Source organism: Camelus ferus, chromosome 5 (assembly GCF_009834535.1).
Source record: "Camelus ferus isolate YT-003-E chromosome 5, BCGSAC_Cfer_1.0, whole genome shotgun sequence".
In the NCBI taxonomy this organism is placed as follows: domain Eukaryota; kingdom Metazoa; phylum Chordata; class Mammalia; order Artiodactyla; family Camelidae; genus Camelus; species Camelus ferus.
Genome location: NC_045700.1, coordinates 22,810,839 through 22,816,905, shown reverse-complemented (window position 1 = coordinate 22,816,905; position 6,067 = coordinate 22,810,839).

The following is a 6,067-nucleotide window of genomic DNA, read 5'->3' as shown; positions in this document are numbered from 1 at the left end:
TATATATAAATATATATATATGTTTTATATAACTTATTATAGAATACTATATGTACTATATATTTATAGAATATATATTTTCTATATATATAAAATATTTTATATAACTTATTACTGCTTGATATATATATATATATGGCATTTACCATTTACCATATATACCACATATATATCAAGTGGTAATAAGTTCTGTAAATAAAATGACATAATATCCTTTCCATAAAAACTACCTGCCATTGTTTAGAGAAAGACAAAATACCAAAAAAAATGATAAATTCTTAATATTTAGGAAGATAACTAAATGAAAAATTTTAATTATATATCAATACTCATTTTAAAGGAGACTTTTTGAAGTGGGTTAACTTGTAAATACATTACCCAATGTACCCTCCCTTCCTGAGTCTTTGAGGTCACATCTCTGTCTGTGGCTCATGAAGTTTCCATTTCTTAGCTAAGGATGGCAAGGACCTTCCATCGTGACAAATCACAGATCAATTCTAGGAAGCTCCCTTTAGTTGCCTTTCTCTTGAAGAAAGAAAAAACAAAGTTTCCCACTTCCCTCGGAGTGTTCCTCTCTTTCCTCCCTTCAGTGCAATTTTTAAAAAGGGTAAAAGCTTACGTATAAATTGGAAGTCTGTGTGTGTGTGTGTTTAATACAAGTGAGATTGACATAGCAAAGTAATTCCCCCATATGATGATTTTTTTTTTTTTCTGACTAGATAATTCAACTGAAAACTTGTGATTACAGGTTGCAATTCTCAGGTGGTATCTTTATTGGCCACGTCACCCTTACCATTCAATGAACTATCCCACCACACATAAATCCATTGATTAAATAAACATGGGGCAGTATTCCACGGAAGTCTCTATCAACACTTGGCAGCAAAGGGCCAAAATATAAGTTACAAAATTACTAAACAAACATGATAGAGTATCATCATTTTCCATCTTGCCTTCTAGCCTTTGTCTCTTCACCCTTCCCAGCCCCTGTACATTCACTGTCTATTCCTTTTTTCTCTCTTCCCTGCTTCAGGAAATTTGACTAGCTTATAAACCGCAAGGCTTACAAAAATAATTCTGGCAAAACTGTTCTGATGGTTAGTGTAACCTCAGAGAAAAGGTATGACCTGCAACCATGAATTTTATTTAAAAAATTGCTGTCTAAATCAAAACCATGAAGGCAGCTGCTCAACTCTTCCTTATCCTGTCAAAACTCTGACTGCTTCAGTTAGGAAGCTACTTCATCTTCAGATGCTCTATTTCACAGAACTGAATAAATCCTTTAACCTCTGTTTGAGTCACTTAAATTTCTTTTGAAAATTCAAGATCAGAATTCAGGTCGTAGGCACTAAAATTTTCACTAGGGCTTGAGGGCAGGTGATGGAGTGAATCATAAGACTAAATTACGTTAAGCAATAATATAATGTATATACTTATTCTTTAAAAAATTACCTAATTTGGCATAAGATCAAAACAAACTATAAAGGCATGTTTCTAATGTGCCTATAGAAGTATTCGTGGAATTGCTATTCCTGATTAGAGAAACCCTCTATTGTTTTATGTATGTCTTTATAGTAGGTATTATATTAATTGATTCTTCAAAGACATGACATGACCTGTTGATAAACACAGAATAAACACAGTTCCAACAGTCCAAGAAAATGTATCAATGCTATGAAATAAATGTATATCTTCATTGTAGAAAAATGATGTAACCACTGAAATGATAAACCAGGAAGAATTTTTTAGTGCTTCTAAATCTGATACTGTAGAGCATCCTTTTCCAGTAGGCAATGTAACAAATCAACTATGGTTTCCATTCATGGAACCAAAATTTTAGAGACCAAAATTTGATATTTCTGAAAGATTTACTAAGGTAACTATATCATTAAAGTACGTATCTCAGAGATTGTAGGTATCTTCATTTGGTTACAGTTATCTTAGGAACAATGTTGGTGTGTCCCATTTAACATTTCTTGGTGTGTATGTGTATGTGTGTGCTCATACATGTGTCCTACATATTGAATTTACTCTAAATATATCTGTGGCTCAGTCTATACCGTTCTGAATTTGTGAACAGGCCATCAGAAGAGAACAAACAGTGACATCCAATGTAATTCTAAGCTAAGAGCTATTAATATCCAGTTTAGAACTGCAAACGTACTTTTTATATTTCGTTTCTGTAGAGAAAAATACATGGGAAGAAGAAAGGGAGGGAGGGAAAAGGAAAGGAGGGATGAAAGAAAGAACGAAAGAAGAAGAAATAAACAGAACGGGAAGACTCCAGAAGAGAGAGCACATCTAAATAAATAAAGGTCCCCTGATCCAAGTATGTATTTCAGGTGAGCTGTATCTTTCATGACTTTTAAAATCCTGATGGTAACAGGACACTCTGCAACAGCTACGAACAGTACACTTCTAGAGTTTTATATCATAGCACAGCAATTTATTTTATTTGGCCATCTTGTGATATCTCCACAGAGTTTTAAAATCAGTAGGATTAGGTATATAGTCTGCTTGCCTAATGATGCAAGCAACTTAGCAAATACATACATATACAGCACACTTAAGACTCAGCACTTAAAAGGGGTCCATAACCAATGGCTATCCAATGTGCATTGATTTTAAAATTAGAGCAATTTGAAATTCCTAGAATCATAAAAAAATGTATTTTTAAAAAACTGCACAATAAGTAAGAAAAAGACCATGCAGGGACTAAATTTGTCCAAGTTGAAGATACTAACTCAGCAAAAATGAGAGTTTTTGCTCAAACTCAACCTATGCTAATTTAAGAGAATAGGCCTAAAAGGAAAAACAAAAAAGAGGTGGGCACATTTGTAATTGTTTCTCTGAAAATTATTACAAAATAATTCATCATAAAAGTGAAGTGATTGCAGAAATATTTCCAAATTGCTATAAGATTAATTAAAAAAAATAGAAGAGGCTCATGCAAAATGAATGAGATGAGGCTGTTCCAGCTTGACTCAGAGTTAGACTTCCAGTGTGAAGTACTGCAAAAGAAAGCTAAATATATTCAGGTTAGAAGAGAAAAAAACTTACCCGCTAGTATTATTTCTTTTGAGGAAGTGGGTGATGAAGATAGAATGGCCATCTGCAAGCCAAATCTCTGTAAAGGGACGTTTATCAGTGGAACAGAAGGACTTTAGCTCTGCAATCTGGTTTCTATGTTTGTCAAAAAAAAGTACCATTTAAAATCTTAGCTTTTATACTTCATGAGTCTTTTTTTACATAAGGAAAATAACTCTGGTTAAAATGTTACTCTAATAATTTGTTGCATCCTATGTGTCTTATGTTCTTCCACACTATGAACTTGCTTGGTTAGACATCAATAGATTAACCTTGGAAGAGAGAAGATGTCAGGAGAGTAAAATATTTCACCGCAGTACTATTCCTCTTCTTGTCCATATTGCACATGCTAAATTACACCTACCTCTTTTTCTCACAATGCCCCACTAAGGCTCCTTCCCTCTTCTTCCCTTCCTCCCCACCATATGGTCCTACCATTGCTTGCAAATGTTTTCAATATGTTCCCACTCATCTTCTAAAGTGAAGGACAGTTCCTTTTGGTTCAGCTTTACACAGTACATCCTGGGAACACAGGCTAACCTTAATAACCAATTTCCACCTAAGGAAACCAGTCAGGGAAGAATTAAATATGCAAACATTGTGTGGGAAAACTTCAATAAAATAAATGAATAGAGTTTTAATCTGTGGGAAAGTTAGGATTAAAATGTGTGTTTTACTATCCATATACAACCAAGACAGTGTTTACTGGTGAGGTATAGACCCATGGATCAAGGCAACAGAAGCCAGAAACAGACTCACATAAATATAATTAGCTGATTTTCTTTTTTAAACAAAGGTGAAAGGCAGTTCAGTGGAGAATGACTAGATGAATAGTCTTTTCAATAAATAGTGCTGGAAAAATGAGATATTCATATGCAAAATAATCAAACAAATCTGAGTTTCTTAGATCACCTTCATTATTTCCTTCCTGTATAAGTTTTTGCATTTGAGGTTCCTGACAACACATGAACCAATTGATACATATCAGATGACCCTTGATTATATACTTCTAGATCTCTTCTACACTGATCTGCACATTTCCTTCTATCATATCTGTACTTTAAAAGTCTGTAGCAATGTTCTCAGCTCAGACTGAGATCAAAGCTTAAAATTAATTATAATGGGCTTGCTCTGTTCTGAATTGGCATTAACTTTAAGAGACAGTTTATCTTTTGTGCATTTCTGGTTGGTTGGAACTAAAGGGCAGTGGGTTAAAAAAAGGAGTATAGGAAGACTGTATGGAGGGGCATATAACAGAAGAGCAAGAGTGGATTAAAAGTTTTTAGGTTCAAGTAATAACTATGTGGAAAAATATGAAAAAATGAATTTTACATTTGCAGAGATTTAAGTTGTTTTGTTTAAGGGAAATACTAGGGATATTCCTCATACCAATCAAACAATGGAGATTATTAGATGTTTGGAATTTTGTCCCCTTTTGATTTTAAGAAACCTCTCAGAGGAACAATTTTGTATATATTGAAAGACCCCAAATCCTACTGTAATTTAAAATTACCTTTGGTAAATTTTTGCCACGTAGAAATACAAAAATTAGAGTTAAAATGTGAAATATGTGGTTTTTTTTTTTTTTTTAAAGCTAGAATCTGACCTAGAGGAGGTACAATTAAAATAAGAAATCATGAAAGAATGGCAAAGGTTGATTATATATGCTGCTGGTGCACCTCATGGCTTGGGCTCCTGTGCCAATGGTTGGCTGTCTGAAATTGAAGACCCAGCAAATCCAGTGGATGGAAATTTTGGTAATAGAATGCATCCTTGAATCACATTCTCAGAGACCAAACAAACAGAAAGGAAAATTCTCATGCGTTTTAAATAGAAGACTTGAGTCAAAGTTTGTCCGATAAGAACTGCCTACTACAGCAAGAGAGAACCTTTCATTGAAAGAGTATTCAAAGTTTTTTCAGGATGGGCCAGTCAGTGGGTAGTATTTATAGGGTTTTGGGGTCTGAGCTAGACTAGGTAACTAGGATGGGAAAAATCTATGTTACACTGTTTACTGTTGGAATACATAGCATCAGAAAACTTGAAGTAAGCCCTAATAAGTAAATTGGTGTTTGAAAAGTGAGTTGTTTGACCAGAGCAATATATTTTCCTGCTAGGGGAGATTTTTGCCAAGAAGTAAACTGCTTGCCCAGATAAATTGGTTTAGAATAATTTCCAGAAGCAAACAGTTAAGCCAAGTCAGTATAGATGGTCTCAATTCTGGGTCTTAATAGTTAAGTTATATGAACAAAGGGATCTTTATTCTCATATTTAAGGGGAAAAAAACAAAAACAAAGGAAAACCGCACACTTTGAAACCCCAATGCATACTCCAGTTTTTCTGCTTTCTATCTAACCATCAACATGTTCATTAATATTATGAGACCATACATATCTATATATATATATCTTGTTTATTATATATTGCACTTTTTAAAAAAGTCAATGTTAACTTAATCATGCATGTAAAGACTCTAAACTTGTCATACAGGAATTGCACACTAAAAGCAGTTCCTTCCTCCTTGAAAGGATTAAAATAAGATCAATAGAGAAAATAATATTTAAGTCCCTTGAATGTAAGAGATAGCTAATACATTTCCTTTTATGTTCACAAGGCAAACTTCTTTGCATATACATTTGTGGTACTCATTAAATTATGTTGATTGATTGTTGCCATGTAAGAAAGTTTATTAATTACAAAAACTTAGAATGTTTGAAGAATACATTTATGACAGTTTTATCGAGTGAAATTTTATTTTTATTGAGTTACATATTATAAAATTTGTATTTTAAATGTATAGTTTGATGAGTTAAAACCAAGTATGCAGTGTATCATATTTTTCTCTCTGCTTTTAAGATTTTTCATTTTGACCTCACTCTTAATAGTTTAAATATGTACAGGTGTCATTCTTTCTATGTTTACCCTCCTAGAGTTTATTGAGCTTTTTGAATCTGTAATTTTTAAAACAAATTTGTGGAGT